Source organism: Heptranchias perlo, chromosome 28 (genome assembly GCF_035084215.1).
Source record: "Heptranchias perlo isolate sHepPer1 chromosome 28, sHepPer1.hap1, whole genome shotgun sequence".
Taxonomy (NCBI): domain Eukaryota; kingdom Metazoa; phylum Chordata; class Chondrichthyes; order Hexanchiformes; family Hexanchidae; genus Heptranchias; species Heptranchias perlo.
This window is the reverse complement of record NC_090352.1, coordinates 1,225,937-1,242,290: the sequence shown is the minus strand read 5'-3', so window position 1 is coordinate 1,242,290 and position 16,354 is coordinate 1,225,937.

The following is a 16,354-nucleotide window of genomic DNA, read 5'->3' as shown; positions in this document are numbered from 1 at the left end:
CTGTTCGATATCAGTCTGTTCGTTACCAGTCTGTTTGATATCAGTCTGTTCGATACCAGTCTGTTAGTTATCAGTCTGTTAGTCACCAGTCTGTTCGATATCAGTCTGTTAGTTACCAGTCTGTTAGTCACCAGTCTGTTCGATATCAGTCTGTTAGTTACCAGTCTGTTAGTTACCAGTCTGTTAGTCACCAGTCTGTTTGATATCAGTCTGTTCGTTACCAGTCTGTTAGTTATCAGTCTGTTCGTCACCAGTCTGTTCGATATCAGTCTGTTAGTCACCAGTCTGTTCGATATCAGTCTGTTAGTTACCAGTCTGTTTGATATCAGTCTGTTCGATACCAGTCTGTTCGTTACCAGTCTGTTAGTCACCAGTCTGTTCGATATCAGTCTGTTAGTTACCAGTCTGTTTGATATCAGTCTGTTCGATACCAGTCTGTTAGTTGTCAGTCTGTTAGTCACCAGTCTGTTCGATATCAGTCTGTTAGTTATCAGTCTGTTAGTCACCAGTCTGTTCGATACCAGTCTGTTAGTTATCAGTCCGTTAGTCACCAGTCTGTTCGATATCAGTCTGTTAGTTACCAGTCTGTTAGTTACCAGTCTGTTAGTCACCAGTCTGTTTGATATCAGTCTGTTCGATAACAGTCTGTTAGTCACCAGTCTGTTCAATATCAGTCTGTTAGTTACCAGTCTGTTCGATATCAGTCTGTTCGTTACCAGTCTGTTGGTCACCAGTCTGTTCGATACCAGTCTGTTAGTTACCAGTCTGTTGGTCACCAGTCTGTTCGATATCAGTCTGTTAGTCACCAGTCTGTTAGTTACCAGTCTGTTAGTCACCAGTCTGTTTGATATCAGTCTGTTCAATACCAGTCTGTTAGTTATCAGTCTGTTAGTCACCAGTCTGTTCGTTACCAGTCTGTTAGTCACCAGTCTGTTCGATATCAGTCTGTTAGTTACCAGTCTGTTTGATATCAGTCTGTTCGATACCAGTCTGTTAGTCACCAGTCTGTTCAATATCAGTCTGTTAGTTACCAGTCTGTTCGATATCAGTCTGTTCGTTACCAGTCTGTTGGTCACCAGTCTGTTCGATACCAGTCTGTTAGTTACCAGTCTGTTAGTCACCAGTCTGTTCGATATCAGTCTGTTAGTTACCAGTCTGTTAGTTACCAGTCTGTTAGTCACCAGTCTGTTTGATATCAGTCTGTTCGATACCAGTCTGTTAATTATCAGTCTGTTAGTCACCAGTCTGTTCGATATCAGTCTGTTAGTCACCAGTCTGTTCGATATCAGTCTGTTAGTTACCAGTCTGTTTGATATCAGTCTGTTCGATACCAGTCTGTTCGTTACCAGTCTGTTAGTCACCAGTCTGTTCGATATCAGTCTGTTAGTTACCAGTCTGTTTGATATCAGTCTGTTCGATATCAGTCTGTTAGTTATCAGTCTGTTAGTCACCAGTCTGTTCGATACCAGTCTGTTAGTTATCAGTCCGTTAGTCACCAGTCTGTTAGTTATCAGTCTGTTAGTCACCAGTCTGTTCGATACCAGTCTGTTAGTTATCAGTCTGTTAGTCACCAGTCTGTTCGATATCAGTCTGTTAGTTACCAGTCTGTTAGTTACCAGTCTGTTAGTCACCAGTCTGTTTGATATCAGTCTGTTCGATACCAGTCTGTTAGTCACCAGTCTGTTCAATATCAGTCTGTTAGTTACCAGTCTGTTCGATATCAGTCTGTTCGTTACCAGTCTGTTGGTCACCAGTCTGTTCGATACCAGTCTGTTAGTTACCAGTCTGTTGGTCACCAGTCTGTTCGATATCAGTCTGTTAGTCACCAGTCTGTTGGTCACCAGTCTGTTCATTATCAGTCTGTTAGTTACCAGTCTGTTCGATATCAGTCTGTTTGTTACCAGTCTGTTAGTCACCAGTCTGTTCGATATCATTCGGTTAGTTACCAGTCTGTTAGTCAGCAGTCTGTTTGTTACCAGTCTGTTCGTTACCAGTCTGTTATTCACCAGTCTGTTCGATATCAGTCTGTTTGTTACCAGTCTGTTAGTCACCAGTCTGTTCGATATCATTCTGTTAGTTATCAGTCTGTTAGTCACCAGTCTGTTCGATATCAGTCTGTTAGTCACCAGTCTGTTAGTTACCAGTCTGTTAGTTACCAGTCTGTTTGATACCAGTCTGTTAGTTACCAGTCTGTTAGTCACCAGTCTGTTCGACATCAGTCTGCTCGTTATCAGTCTGTTGGTCACCAGTCTTTTCGTTACCAGTCTGTTCGTCACCAGTCTGTTCGATATCAGTCTGCTCGTTATCAGTCTGTTAGTTACCAGTCTGTTCGTCACCAGTCTGTTCAATATCAGTCGGTTAGTTCCTAGTCTGTTCGTTACCAGTCTGTTATTCACCAGTTGTTGAATATCAGTCTGTTAGTTACCAGTCTGTTTGTTACCAGTCTGTTAGTCACCAGTCTGTTTGATATCAGTCTGTTAGTTAGCAGTCCGTTCGATACCAGTCTGTTAGTTACCAGTCTGGTAGTCACCAGTCTGTTCGATATCAGTCTGTTCGTCACCAGTCTGTTAGTTACCAGTCTGTTAGTCACCAGTCTGTTTGATACCAGTCTGTTCGTTACCAGTCTGTTAGTCACCAGTCTGTTCGACATCAGTCTGCTCGTTATCAGTCTGTTAGTCACCAGTCTGTTCGTTACCAGTCTGTTAGTCACCAGTCTGTTCGATATCAGTCTGTTAGTTACTAGTCTGTTCGTTACCAGTCTGTTATTCACCAGTCTGTTCAATATCAGTCTGTTAGTTACTAGTCTGTTCGTTACCAGTCTGTTATTCACCAGTCTGTTCAATATCAGTCTGTTAGTTACTAGTCTGTTCGTTACCAGTCTGTTATTCACCAGTCTGTTCAATATCAGTCTGTTAGTTACCAGTCTGTTAGTTACCAGTCTGTTATTCACCAGTCTGTTCAATATCAGTCTGTTGGTTACCAGTCTGTTAGTTACCAGTCTGTTATTCACCAGTCTGTTCAATATCAGTCTGTTAGTTACTAGTCTGTTCGTTACCAGTCTGTTCGTCACCAGTCTGTTCAATATCAGTCTGTTAGTTACCAGTCTGTTAGTTACCAGTCTGTTATTCACCAGTCTGTTCAATATCAGTCTGTTAGTTACCAGTCTGTTCGTTACCAGTCTGTTTGTCACCAGTCTGTTCGATATCCGTCTGTTAGTTACCAGTCCGTTAGTTACCAGTCTGTTCGATACCAGTCTGTTAGTTACCAGTCTCTTTGATACCAGTCTGTTAGTTGCCAGTCTGTTCGTTACCAGTCTGTTAATTACCAGTCTTTTAGTTAGCAGTCTCTTTGATACCAGTCCGTTAGTTACCAGTCTGTTAGTTACCAGTCTCTTTGAAACCAGTCTGTTAGTTACCAGTCTCTTTGATACCAGTCTGTTAGTTACCAGTCTCTTTGATACCAGTCTATTCGATACCAGTTGGTTACGTACCAGTCTGTGAAAATAAATGCAGGGATATTATTTCACAGAAACATTTTGTTTAACTGTCTGAAAGTGCTGGGTATTTGCTGAGACTTACATAATGTAAACAGCCTGTACAGTGGGATCCAAATTTAGTGAGGTTTAAATGTAGAAAAGGGGTCTGATCGCCTGAAGCCTGCTAAAACTTACCTTAAAATGATTGGAACTTTGATGTGTCGGTTCATTGAATTTATAACTTGTCAGATTCTTTGTACATTCTGGGACATCCTAAAATTCACAGCCCCTCACCACACAAGAATACTTCTGACGGAGCAGGCTCCAGGGACCCTGTGGCCTACTCCTGCTCCTATTTCTTATGTTTTATGTTCTTCTATCTTGAAATTACCTAGCTGCCTGCTTCAAAGACCAGCAAAAGCTGTCCATAGCATCTATTAAAGCCGAGATTAGCTGAGACTGGGAGGTGATGGTGTTCCCATGCACCCACTGCCCTCGTCCTTCTCGGTGGTGGAGCTGCACGTTTGGGAGGTGATGCTGAAGAAGCCTTGGCGATTTGCTGCAGTGCATCCTGTATACACAAACAGAGCTGGAAATGTTAATGTGCTCTGTATTCTAACTGCAGGTACCAAGGTATTTAGCATTCAACATATTGAACCTAGCAAGCTATAATGTCTGCTTATTTAATGCAAAATGTGTATGTGTGTATGTGTGTGTGAGTGTGTGTGTGAGTGTTTGAGTGTGTTTGCGTGTGTGTGAGCATTATGAGTGTGTTTGAGTGTGTGTCCCATTCACCCATCACCCCTGTGCTCACTGACCTACATTGGCTCCCGGTCCAGCAACACCTCCATTTTTAAATTCTCATCCTTGTTTTCAAATCCCTCCATGGCCTCGCCCCTCCCTATCTCTCTAACCTCCTCCAGCCCAACAACCCTCCGAGATCTCTGCGCTCCTCCGATTGTGGCTTCTTGCGCATCCCTGATTTTAATCGCTCCACCATTGGCGGCCGTGCCTTCAGCTGCCTGGGCCCTAAGCTCTGGAATTCCCTCCCTAAACCTCTCCCTCTCTCTCCTCCTTGAAGACGCTCCTTAAAACCTACCTCTCTGACCAAGCTTGATCACCTGTCCTAATATCTCCTTATGTGGTTCGGTGTCAAATTTTATCTGATAATCGTTCCTGTGAAGTGTGTTGGGTCGTTTTACGACGTTAAAGGCACTGCATAAATACAAGTTGTTGTTCTGTGTGTGAGTGTGTGTGCGAGTGTCTGTGAGTATCTGTGTGTATCTGTGTGGGTGTGGGGGGGTGTGTGTGTATGAGTGTGTGTGAGTGTGAATGAGGGGGAGTGTGTGAGTGTATGTATGTGCATGTGTGTGTTTGTATGTGCAAGTGTGTGTGCAATTGTGTGTGTCTGTGTGTGAGTGAGTGAGTGTATGTGTGAGAACGTGTGAATGTGTGAGTGAGTCTGTGTATGTGTGTGTGGGTGTGTGTGGGTGTGTGTGAATGTGTGTGAATGTGTGTGTTTGTGTGTGTGAGTGTGCATGAGAGGAGAATGTGTGTGAGTGTGTGTGTGTGTGTGTTTGTGTGTGAGTGTGCGAGAGGAGAGTGTGTGTGTTTGTGTGCGTGAGTGTGTGTGTGCATGAGAGGAGAGTGTGTGAGTGTGTGTGTGTTTGCGTGTGTGTGTGCATGAGAGGAAAGTGTGTGTGTGAATGTGTGAGCATGTGTGTTTGTGTGTGTTTGTGTGCGAGGAGAGTGTGTGAGTGTGTGTGTTTGTGTGAGTGTGCATTAGAGGAGAGTGTGTGAGTGTGTGTGTGTTTGTGTGTGTGTGTGCATGAGAGGAAAGTGTGTGTGTGTGTGTGCATGAGAGGAGAGTGTGTGAGTGTGTGTGTATTTGTGTGTGTGTGTGCATGAGAGGAGAGTGTGTGTGTGAATGTGTGAGCATGTGTGTTTGTGTGTGTTTGTGTGCGAGGAGAGTGTGTGAGTGTGTGTGTGTGCGAGAGGAGAGTGTGTGAGTGTGTGTGTGTGCGAGAGGAGAGTGTGTGAGTGTGAGTGTGTGCGAGAGGAGAGTGTGTGAGTGTGTGTGTGTGCAAGAGGAGAGTGTGTGTGTGTGTGTGTGTGAGAGGAGAGTGTATGAGTGTGAGTGTGTGCGAGAGGAGAGTGTGTGTGAGAGTGAATGGGCAAGATTTTAACTTGGAGCTGGGAACCCAGCCAGTCCCTGGATATTCCCGTGGGGAATGACTGCGCTGCAATCTGCAATCGCAACTCAACTGAAGGTGAGTATTTGAGCTTCCGAGTTTCCCACACAGCAGGCAGACAGATTGACAGGCTGGCTGCCCGTCGGAAGGGAAAGGAGCCGCGAATCGGAGTGAGGGGCGGGGGGAGAGAGAGATCATGGGCCTTGGAACAAATCAGGGTGGGGGGGGAGTTGGGGGGACATGGACGACATCGGGAGGGTCCAGCCAGCATCAGGATCGGGGGGCGGGGTTGGGGGGTTTCCAGTGTCGGGGATCAGGGGTGTCCAGCACAGGGGGGGTCCAGCATCGGTGGGGGGATCAGCCGATCATGGGGTCCTGTCAGCCGGGTGAGCTTGTTGGGTCTGGATGAAGCTCTCCTGCTCCTCCGGGCCCACAGGCAGTGCAATAAAGGCCCTCACTCACCTCATGGATCTGGCCCTTCCCACCTGCTTTCACCTGGCGTGAATCGGAAGCGATGGGAAACCCCAACAGGTGAGGTTAAATTCATTCAACTTTTGCAATACACAAAGGTTTAAGCACCTCGACCATCTCAATCAGGTACATTGTCCTTTTAAGTTTTGGCCCGCCACCCATTTCCGGGTATTAAGTGGAGGCGGGACTTCCTGGTGTCTGTTGCGTGTGTGCATCCTAACCTGCCTGGGTCAAACCCGGGAGCGGGGGTGTTGGAGCCGGGATACAGTCCCGCTACAAAAAGCTGTTATTTTAACCTCCCAGCTGCCCCCAACCCACCCGTACTTGGGGGTTAAAATTACCCCCCATTTGCTCTATCTTTTCACGTGTTACAGCCCAGCTCCTGTGCATGGAGTGATTGGGCCGGGCTGGGAGTCACTAACCCGTTAATGAGTTATATTGGAGAGCTGAGCTGCTGCTTCTCATTAAAGCTACATGCGTGTGGTGTAAATTATTGATGGTTGACACTGGCAGTTCACGGCTCAGTACGATGGTTCTTTCAATTAGGGTAAATTGGTATTGGTACCAAATCCAAAAAAAGGTGGAAAATTTGAAAATACGTGACATTTCTGCAAACTGAGTTGACTGTCTTGAAAAAAATTGCCTTAAACAGGATAGTGTAGATATCAATTTGTGTTTTCCATTCAAACATAAGAGCAATCCATGTATATTCATACATTTCTTTCTGTATTCATAGATTTCTGCACTTATGGAAGGATTTCAAATCGAATAAAGCAATAAAGCTATCATTATAATCGCATTAAAAAAACTCTTAATAATATCACATAATCAAAGAATCCTGATTTACCTCAGTCGAGAATCAGTCCATTAAAATCACTTAAGATCACAAGGAAGACTCAGTTCTGATCACAATATTGAAAGTTCCCTGCTAAATGCTCATCCTTTGAGCTACATACTCCTCCACTGAGGCTTTCACAGCTCCGGACTTTCTGCCCCCAGGAACTGGGCTCGAAGCAACAAATGCCTAATTTGGGCGGCTTTCTATCTGAAGGGGCTGCTTAGCCCAAGGAAGTCTTGCTTTAGAACAAAAAGGAGCAGATAACTGCTGGATCTGAGAGATTATACAGCAGGATGCAGATAAGAGCATGTTGACAGTTCTCAGACTGTGGTTAGACTCACTCAGTGAGCATTCTTCAATTACAGCTGTGACAGAAAGACTGCCAATAGTTCTATCCAAATCCCGGGACACTCAAACCACCTTTCATTTCGATTAATAGACTGCAAATTGGGTGATTTTCATGGGATATGTTTCAAGAGATTGAGCCGAACACAAATTTGGGTGCTTTTAATTTTGTGCCTTGCCACCTGATGATAAAGAAGCAGGTGTGGAATCCCAATAAGTAAAGCTGGTGTGGACACTTCCTCATTTACAGGATGGATTATGAGCTCGTTACAGAATTCAAAAGGAGACTGAGGAGCTTTTGATTGTTGTCGTTTCTTTGGTCCTGTAAACATAAAGTTGGGCAGCTTCTGGGCCAATCAGGTGAGGTCACACATCCAGTGAGGTCACACGTCAGGTGAGGTCACACATCCGGTGAGGTCACATATCCGTGAGGTCATACTTCAGATGAGATCACACATCTGGTGAGGTCACACATTGGGTGACATCACACATCCAGTGAGGTCACACATCAGGTGAGGTCATGCATCCGGTGAGGTCACACATCCGGTGAGGTCACGCGTCCGGCGAGGTCACACGTCAGGTGAGATCACACATCCGGTGAGGTCACACATCCGGTGAGGTCACACATCTGGTGAGGTCGCCTCTGGTGAGGCCACACGTCAGGTGAGGTCAAATGTCAGGTGAGGTCACCATCCGGTGAGGTCACACATCCGGTGAGGTCACACGTCCGGCGAGGTCACACGTCAGGTGAGATCACACATCCGGTGAGGTCACACATCTGGTGAGGTCGCCTCTGGTGAGGCCACACGTCAGGTGAGGTCAAATGTCAGGTGAGGTCACCATCCGGTGAGGTCACACATCTGGTGAGGTCGCCTCTGGTGAGGCCACACGTCAGGAGGGGGTGGGCAGAGATTAGCTGAGAATGTTAACTCTGGACCTGGGTGTGCACTGTGTCCCATAACCACATGGGAATGCACAATGCGGCTACGACATCACTCGTCACTGCTGCGATTCTGGAAAAGCCTTCTCTCCAGTACTCACCATGCTCAGTTGTGGACGTTGGCCTTTTGTGTGATTCCTTTAATTACAACACACCACAACCTTCCCTCTGTCACAAAAAAAGAACATTTGTTTAGAGTGAAATGGACTGGAATTCAACCAATGATACTGAGAAAAATGAAGCAAAATAATGAAGCAGGAAACTTAACAGGAGAGACACATTGAAATAATGAAACAATTTCAATAGACTGCTACTAACAATTGTAATTTGTTCTAATAATAGTTGGACAGTAACTGACCATTCATAATTGCCATCATTTTCATGACTATAAAGCATACCCAGGGGAGTTACAATAATGCTCTGTAGACAATTATTTATTCATATAAAACAATGATGAACTTTCACCACATTTACAGCAGACATCTGAAATTGGAAGGGGACAGTAAGAGTAGTCTTTATTTTCTAGTGAGAAAGATGGCTGTGATGTTTATGTTTTATGGTTAAAATGATTAAAAACAGAAGTACAGAGGGATTGTAACATCTCCTGTTCCATCTAGTGGATTATTTTGCATGAACAAGACTAGCAGTGTGGAGCTTCCTACAATCAAAAGCGCAGGTTCTGTTTACAGGTAACATGAATTTTGATTTGCTTGAATAAAGCAATTGTTGGAATATTAGGTTTGCATCATGGACTTGAGGCAATTGAAAAGTGATTTCAAGATCAAAGTATCTGACAGAACAATTGGAACATTTGATGTTCTCAGGAAATCCTACTTTCCTGGCACATTTCCAAATATCACGTTTCCCTCACTAGGAAAATGAACAACTCTCATTTACACAAAGGGGATATGGCTTTGAACTCCTCCAATGCTGAATTGCACCTGCAGACCACATTTATATAATTTCAAAGTGTTTTTTTGTCTTTAGTGTTATTGGACGTGATTATTTCAGCATGACTTGGAGCTCCACCATCCACAGGAAAGTTCAAAGTTTCAGTCAGAAAATCTTTGATATCTTTCTAGTTGTGTGGCTGTAATCCTGCTGCACAGTCCAGGTGAATCCCTTGATCGATAGCTGGATGTGGATCAGTTCTCTTCCTGGGGATGTTTGATTCATCTTCCCATCCATGGTGGTAATCTTTTCATTATCACCATTTAGCCCCGTAGTTGATTCTTGTCATTATGGTGGTGATACTTTGATCAGCTTTTCCCAGTTGTTTTTGAGTATGGTTTGATAACAGATTTCTCTCTGATTCAAACATGTATGGAGGAAAGACTTTGCAATTTCACTGGATAAAAAACTGCCATTGACCAGACTGGGAACAATGATATCCATGGGAGAAGTCGACTGTACAGGCCATCCTGCTCTCGCTGCCGGACTACGGGGAGATGTAGGGTGGCATCAAACACCAGGAAATTTTATCGCATCAAACACCAGGAAATTTTATCGCATCAAACACCAGGAAATTTTCTTTCAGTAATATTGAAATAACAATATATCATCTTTTCCATATATTTTTAAAAGAGTTTTCTTTTTCTTTCCCTGCTGTATGTTCTTCTGTTGCATGCTCCATTCCACAAATTAGAGTGGCTGGTGATCTGGCCCAAGAGTTTGCTGAATCCACTCTGTAACTGGCTTGTAGAGAGTACACGCGAGCAGCAGAGGGTGACTCAATCTTCCATGTACACCCATCCTTCCCCTCTGCCCCTCCTCCACTTCCACCTCAATTGAATGGCATAGCAATGTTCGAGGGTGGGCCATTACAGCCACCAGATGTCCCCAGATGTCCAGTTTCGAGCAGGATTCACTGGATAACAGTTCGGAGTGAGAACCCAAGCTGCCTTTTCCATTCTGTAGTCCAGGGGTGTTGATGCTAATGTTGGCAATCAACTTATCAGCAGACTCATTGAAGAAGCTGTGGGCAAACGTTTCAACAAGTAGCTGCTGCATCTCTGGGTTGACTTTATTCATCATTATATAGTTGAGCAATTCGGATGGATTGTTTTACATTGTCTTTGCTGGTTTCACCATTTCAAGAGTCAGGATTTCCAGCCAGGACTGTGAAACGTTCCAATCACTGCTCAACATAAGGTTAGTCATTTATGGATAAATTCCTGGGTCTTCGACTGGAAGATGAGATGTGGCTATTTGTGGCAGTTTTTTTTCTTTATTCCATTTTTCTGTCAAATGTTTCCACTCCTTCTCTTGTGGAAGTGCTGCCTTTTTCCTGGAGTGTGATTCCATGGGCACTGGTTTGCCTCATCCCAGTGGACACACTTTATGTGTAAGCTGAGGCAGTGAGTCTCAGCTCATCCACAGCGGGGAAGGGGGGAACTCAGCCGAACCCTGAGGCCTGAGCCCTGAGGCCTAAGCCCTGAGCCTTGAGGCTGAACCCTGAGTCCTGAGGCCTGAGCCTGAGCCCTGAGGCCTGAGCCTGAGCCCTGAGCCTTGAGGCCTGAGCCCTGAGTCCTGAGCCTGAGCCCTGAGGCCTGAGCCTGAGCCCTGAGGCCTGAGCCCTGAGTCCTGAGCCTGAGCCCTGAGCGGAGCCCTGAGGCCTGAGCCTGAGCCCTGAGCCTGAGCCCTGAGCCCTGAGCCTGAGCCCTGAGTCCTGAGCCTGAGCCCTGAGGCCTGAGCCTGAGGCCTGAGCCCTGAGTCCTGAGCCTGAGCCCTGAGCCCTGAGGCCTGATCCTGAGTCCTGAGGCCTGAGGCCTTTACCCTGAGCCTGAGCCCTGAGCCTGAGCCCTGAGTCCTGAGCCTGAGCCCTGAGTCCTGAGCCTGAGCCCTGAGTCCTGAGCCTGAGCCCTGAGTCCTGAGCCTGAGCCCTGAGCCCTGAGTCCTGAGGCCTGAGCCTGAGGCCTGAGCCCTGAGTCCTGAGCCTGAGCCCTGAGTCCTGAGCCTGAGCCCTGAGCCCTGAGTCCTGAGGCCTGAGCCTGAGGCCTGAGCCCTGAGTCCTGAGCCTGAGCCCTGAGTCCTGAGCGGAGCCCTGAGGCCTGAGCCTGAGCCTGAGCCCTGAGGCCTGATCCTGAGCCCTGAGGCCTGAGGCCTTTACCCTGAGCCTGAGCCCTGAGGCCTGAGTCTGAGCCTTGACCCCTGAGGCCTGAGCCAAGAGGTAATGTTGAGCCTATATAAAATCTTAAGACCTCAGTTGGAATTTTGTGTGCAGCATTGGGCTGCACATTATTGGAAGGATATTGAGGCTTTAGAGAGGATACAACATGATTCACTAAGATGCTGCCTGGTATGAAGATATACTAATATGAAGAAATACTTGAAAAATTGTTTCTTTTTTGAAAGATTGAAACACTTGCATTTCTATAGTGCCTTTCATGGCCTCAGGATGTCCCAAAGTGCTTTACAGCCAATTAAGTACTTTTGAAGTGTAGTCACTATTGTAATGTAGGAAATGTGGCAGCCAGTTTGCACACAGCAAGATCCCACAGACAGCAATGAGATTAATGATCTGTTTTATTGATGTTGATTGAGGGATGAACATTGGGGACAATTCCCCTGCTGTCATTTGAATCGAGCCATGGGATCTTTTACATCCACCTGATGGGGCAGACAGGGCCTCGATTTAACGTCTCATCTGAAAGATGGCACCTCTGACAGTGCAGCACTCCCTCAGTACTGTATTGGGAGTGTCGGCCTAGATTTTGTGCTCAAGTCTCTGGAGTGGGACTTGAACCCACAACCTTCTGACTCAGAGGAAGGAATTATGTCCAAAGTGTCCAAATTTGCAGACAATACCAGATTGAGAGCAGTGGCAAATGATGAATATCAGTGAGCACAAATTCAAAAGGACCTTGCGAAGCTCCATCAGTGGGTGGAGAAATGGCAGATGCAGATTAATGCAGGAAAATATAAGGTTATGAGATTTGGCAGAGGGAAGGTTGATGTGGATTATATAAATGGGACTGTACTTGAGGTATGGGAGCAGGTGAGAGATCTCGGGGTGTTGGTGGACAGGTCACTGAACAATCAGCACAATGTTCCTACGCTGTTAAAAAAGCAAGCAGTATATTGGGATACATGGCAAGGAATATAACATATAAATCCAGAGAGGTCATATTAAACAAAAGCAAAATACTGCGGATGCTGGAAATCTGAAATAAAAACAGAAAAACTCAGCAGGTCAGGCAGTATCTGTGGAGAGAGAAACAGAGTTAACATTTCAGGTCAATGACCTTTCATCAGAACTGAGGTCATTTTAAAATTGTGCTTGTTCCTGGTGGGACCACATCTGAAGTACTCCATGCAGTTCTGATCTCCCTAGTTCTAAAAGGATATTGAGTTATTTGAGGGGTTCCGGAGAAGGGCTACATGTTGATCCCAGAACTTAAGGGAACGATACATGAGGAAAGATTGATGACCCTGGGTCTATTCTCTCTTGGAAAGAGATGACCGAGATGGAATATGATAGAAGATTTGGACAAATTGGATCCAAGTATCTTTTCTGTCATGTACAGAATTTAAGCACAAGGAGTCATAGTCATAAATTAAGGACAACAAAAGAAAATACTAAACGCAGGGCAGTGGTGAGTACTAAAACAGTGGTGAGTATGTGGAACAGATTATCAGCATGGGGGATGGAACAAGAAACATTAATGGGTTTCAAGAGGGAACGAGACAGGTTCTTGTCAACAAATGAGATTCAGGGTTATTAGAAATGCACCAAGGAAATAGTGTTGACAGGTGGGCTGGATAGAGTGAAGGTCTTCCACATCGAATATTAAGATGTCAGGTGAACTCTGCTCATGCTTCCCAATGGGATTGAGTCCAATTGGAAAACCTAGGCTATAGCATCTGAGGAATAACTATGGCCCAAGTGCTCGAAACACGAAGCCTGTTATCATAGAACAATTAGTAGACATCACAATTTATTCTGGATAACCTTAGCTTTGCCAGACCCTTTGTATCTCCGTTTAATGTAATTGGAGACCATTATTTGAATAATTACCTTAGACTGGTCGATTGGCTTCTCAAATGACAAGGCTAGATTTCAAAGAATGCAAGAAATACAAGTTTTGGACATTTCTGATATTCCCATTAGTTATGATTCATACTGAGCTGTAGTGAGAGTGGAGAGAAAATGTGAACTTCAAATGTAGGCACACCAGTGTAATTCTGAAGATGACCACAACCCCCATTAGGGATTACGATGCGACTCAACTGCTGAGAAGAGTCTACCATCTACAACATGAAAAGTTGCCAAGTAAGCCTTTCGAAAGAACAAACCTGACTAGTTTGTCTGTTTAACTCATTCAAGTAACTGGCTCAACTACTGTATTATTGAGCTGACTTTGGTAATTGGCTTTAATTTGTTTTTAATTCATTCATGGGATGTGGGCGTCACTGGCGAGGCCGGTATTTATTGCGCATCTCTAATTGCCCTTGAGAAGGTGGTGGTGAGCCGCCATCTTGAACCGCTGCAGTGCGTGTGGTGAAGGTTCTCCCACAGTGCTGTTAGGGAGGGAGTTCCAGGATTTTGACCCAGCAACGATGAAGGAAAGGCGATATATTTCCAAGCCGGGATGGTGTGTGACTTGGAGGGGAACGTGCAGGTGGTGCTGTTCCCATGTGCCTGCTGCTCTTGTCCTTCTAGGTGGTAGAAGTCACGGGTTTGGGAGGTGTTGTCGAAGAAGCCTTGGCGAGTTGCTGCAGTGCATCCTGTGGATGGTACACACTGCAGCCACTGTGTGCCGGTGGTGAAGAGAGTGAATGTTTAGGGTGGTGGATGGGGTGCCAATCAAGCGGGTTGCTTTATCTTGGATGGTGTTGAACTTCTTGAGTGTTGTTGGAACTGTACTCATCCAGGCAAGTGGAGAGTATTCCATCACACTCCTGACTTGTGCCTTGTAGATGGTGGAAAGGCTTTGGGGAGTCAGGAGGTGAGTCACTTGCTGCAGAATACCGAGCCTCTAAACTGCTCTTGTAGCCACAGTATTTATGTGGCTGGTCCAGTTAAGTTTCTGGTCAGTGGTAACCCCCAGGATGTTGATGGTGTCAAGGGGAGGTGGTTAGACTCTCTCTTGTTGAAGATGGTCATTGCCTGGCACTTGTCTGGCATGAATGTTACTTGCCACTTATTAGCCCAAGCCTGGATGTTGTCCATTTCTTGTTGCATGCGGACATGAACTGCTTCATTATCTGAGGGGTTGCGAATGGAACTGAACACTGTGCAATCATCAGCGAACATCCCCATTTCTGACCTTATGATGGAGGGAAGGTCATTGATGAAGCAGCTGAAGATGGTTGGGCCTAGGACACTGCCCTGAGGAACTCCTGCAGCAATGTCCTGGGGCTGAGATGATTGGCCTCCAATAACCACTACCATCTTCCTTTGTGCTAGGTATGACACCAGCCACTGAAGAGTTTTACCCCTGATTCCCATTGACTTCAATTTTACTGGGGCTCCTTGGTGCCACACTCGGTCAAATGCTGCCTTGATATCAAGGGCAGTCACTCTCACCTTACTTCTGGAATTCAGCTCTTTTGTCCATTTTACTACTGCAAAAAACGAAACCAGTTTGGTACAGAAGTGTCTGGCATTAATGATAATACCTTGTGCTATGAAGTGCTGGGATGTGCAGCAGGAATGTTACGTATAAATCCAGAGACAATAAGCAGGTGTACCGTTTGCTCAGGACATGCCTTCCCAGATTACTTCCTGCACTGGTCACTTTCAGATTGTAGGGATTGATAGTCCTTGCTTATGGGAACAGGCTTTTGTATTAAGTGCAGGAAAAGCACCAATTAAGAGCTCAAGCTTCAAACTCAGTCAATCTAGATTGGAGTAGCTAGATTTATTAAATTTCTATTATATTATTCATATTTAATAAATCCTGATTTATAGCTGCATCAAGATTAGATTGTGGTTTTAAGTTTGATCACGACCCCTTCTATCTTACATTGTACTGTTTTGCAGTGTATTTCATCATCCTCTTGGCTTTCTTGGTTGCTCCTCTGCATTGGATGGGCATATTTACTGTTGAGTTTACTAAAACTCCTAGATCTCGTTCAACTTCACTCTGAGCTATTTCATGGAGTATGTGTTTTGCCCATTTCCCCTTCCTAAGTGCAAAACCTTACACTTGTCTGATTAAATTTCATCTGCCATTGTTCACCCATTTACATATCCCATTCAACTCATTCTATAGTTACTGAGTCTCTCCTTCGATCTCGGTGACCCTCCTCGTTTGGCACCATCTGTAAATTTGACCACTTTACACTGAGTTTCAGATCTAGCTCATTGAGGCCCCCCCACTCAGTACATCTGCCCCATTCTGACCCAACTCCTCGAACGAGTTCTCATTTCCTACCCTTCAGCCAGTTTCTTATCCAGAGTTTACCCTGAATGCCCGCAGTTTTGAGTTTAATAAATAGCCTTTCATTTGGAACTTTATCAAGAGCCTTTTGCAAGTCAAGGTACACAAAGTCAGGATGGTGTGTGACTTGGAGATGATGGTGTTCCCACAACATTGCTGCTCTTGTTCTTCTGGGTGATAGAGCTAGCAGGAGAGGGAGATGCTGTCGAAGTAACCTTGATGAGTTGTTGCAGTGTAGCCTGTAGGTCGTACTCACTGCAGCCACGGTGTCCCGATGATGGAGGGAGTGGAACTTCACTCTTATGGAGGGTACCTTTCAGATTTTAAAAAGTGAATTTACCACTTTAGCTGTGGAGATGAGCCCTGACAGAATGAGGTGCAGAAGCAATCATGAGTCTGTTGCTTCTATTCATGTATTGTGCACAGACAGGGAAATGGGGTCAGGTTAGGGGTGGAAACACTTCACTGCAGCTTCCTGGACTGGCTCGATTCCAGGCGGAGGAATTGGAATGGTTCCTTCCATAATTAATAAAACTTTTAAAGACTAGCAGAGGTTTGCTGGGACTGGTGCAGGAGTGCACATGTTCAGTGAAAGTGGACTCAGCACTTTTAAAACACCTCTTTTGTGACTTTTGAAAGTTCAGAAAATGCTTAATCAACTTAACCGCAGCTGCTAGTCACAGTGGGAATGCAACTTGTCTCAGTGAT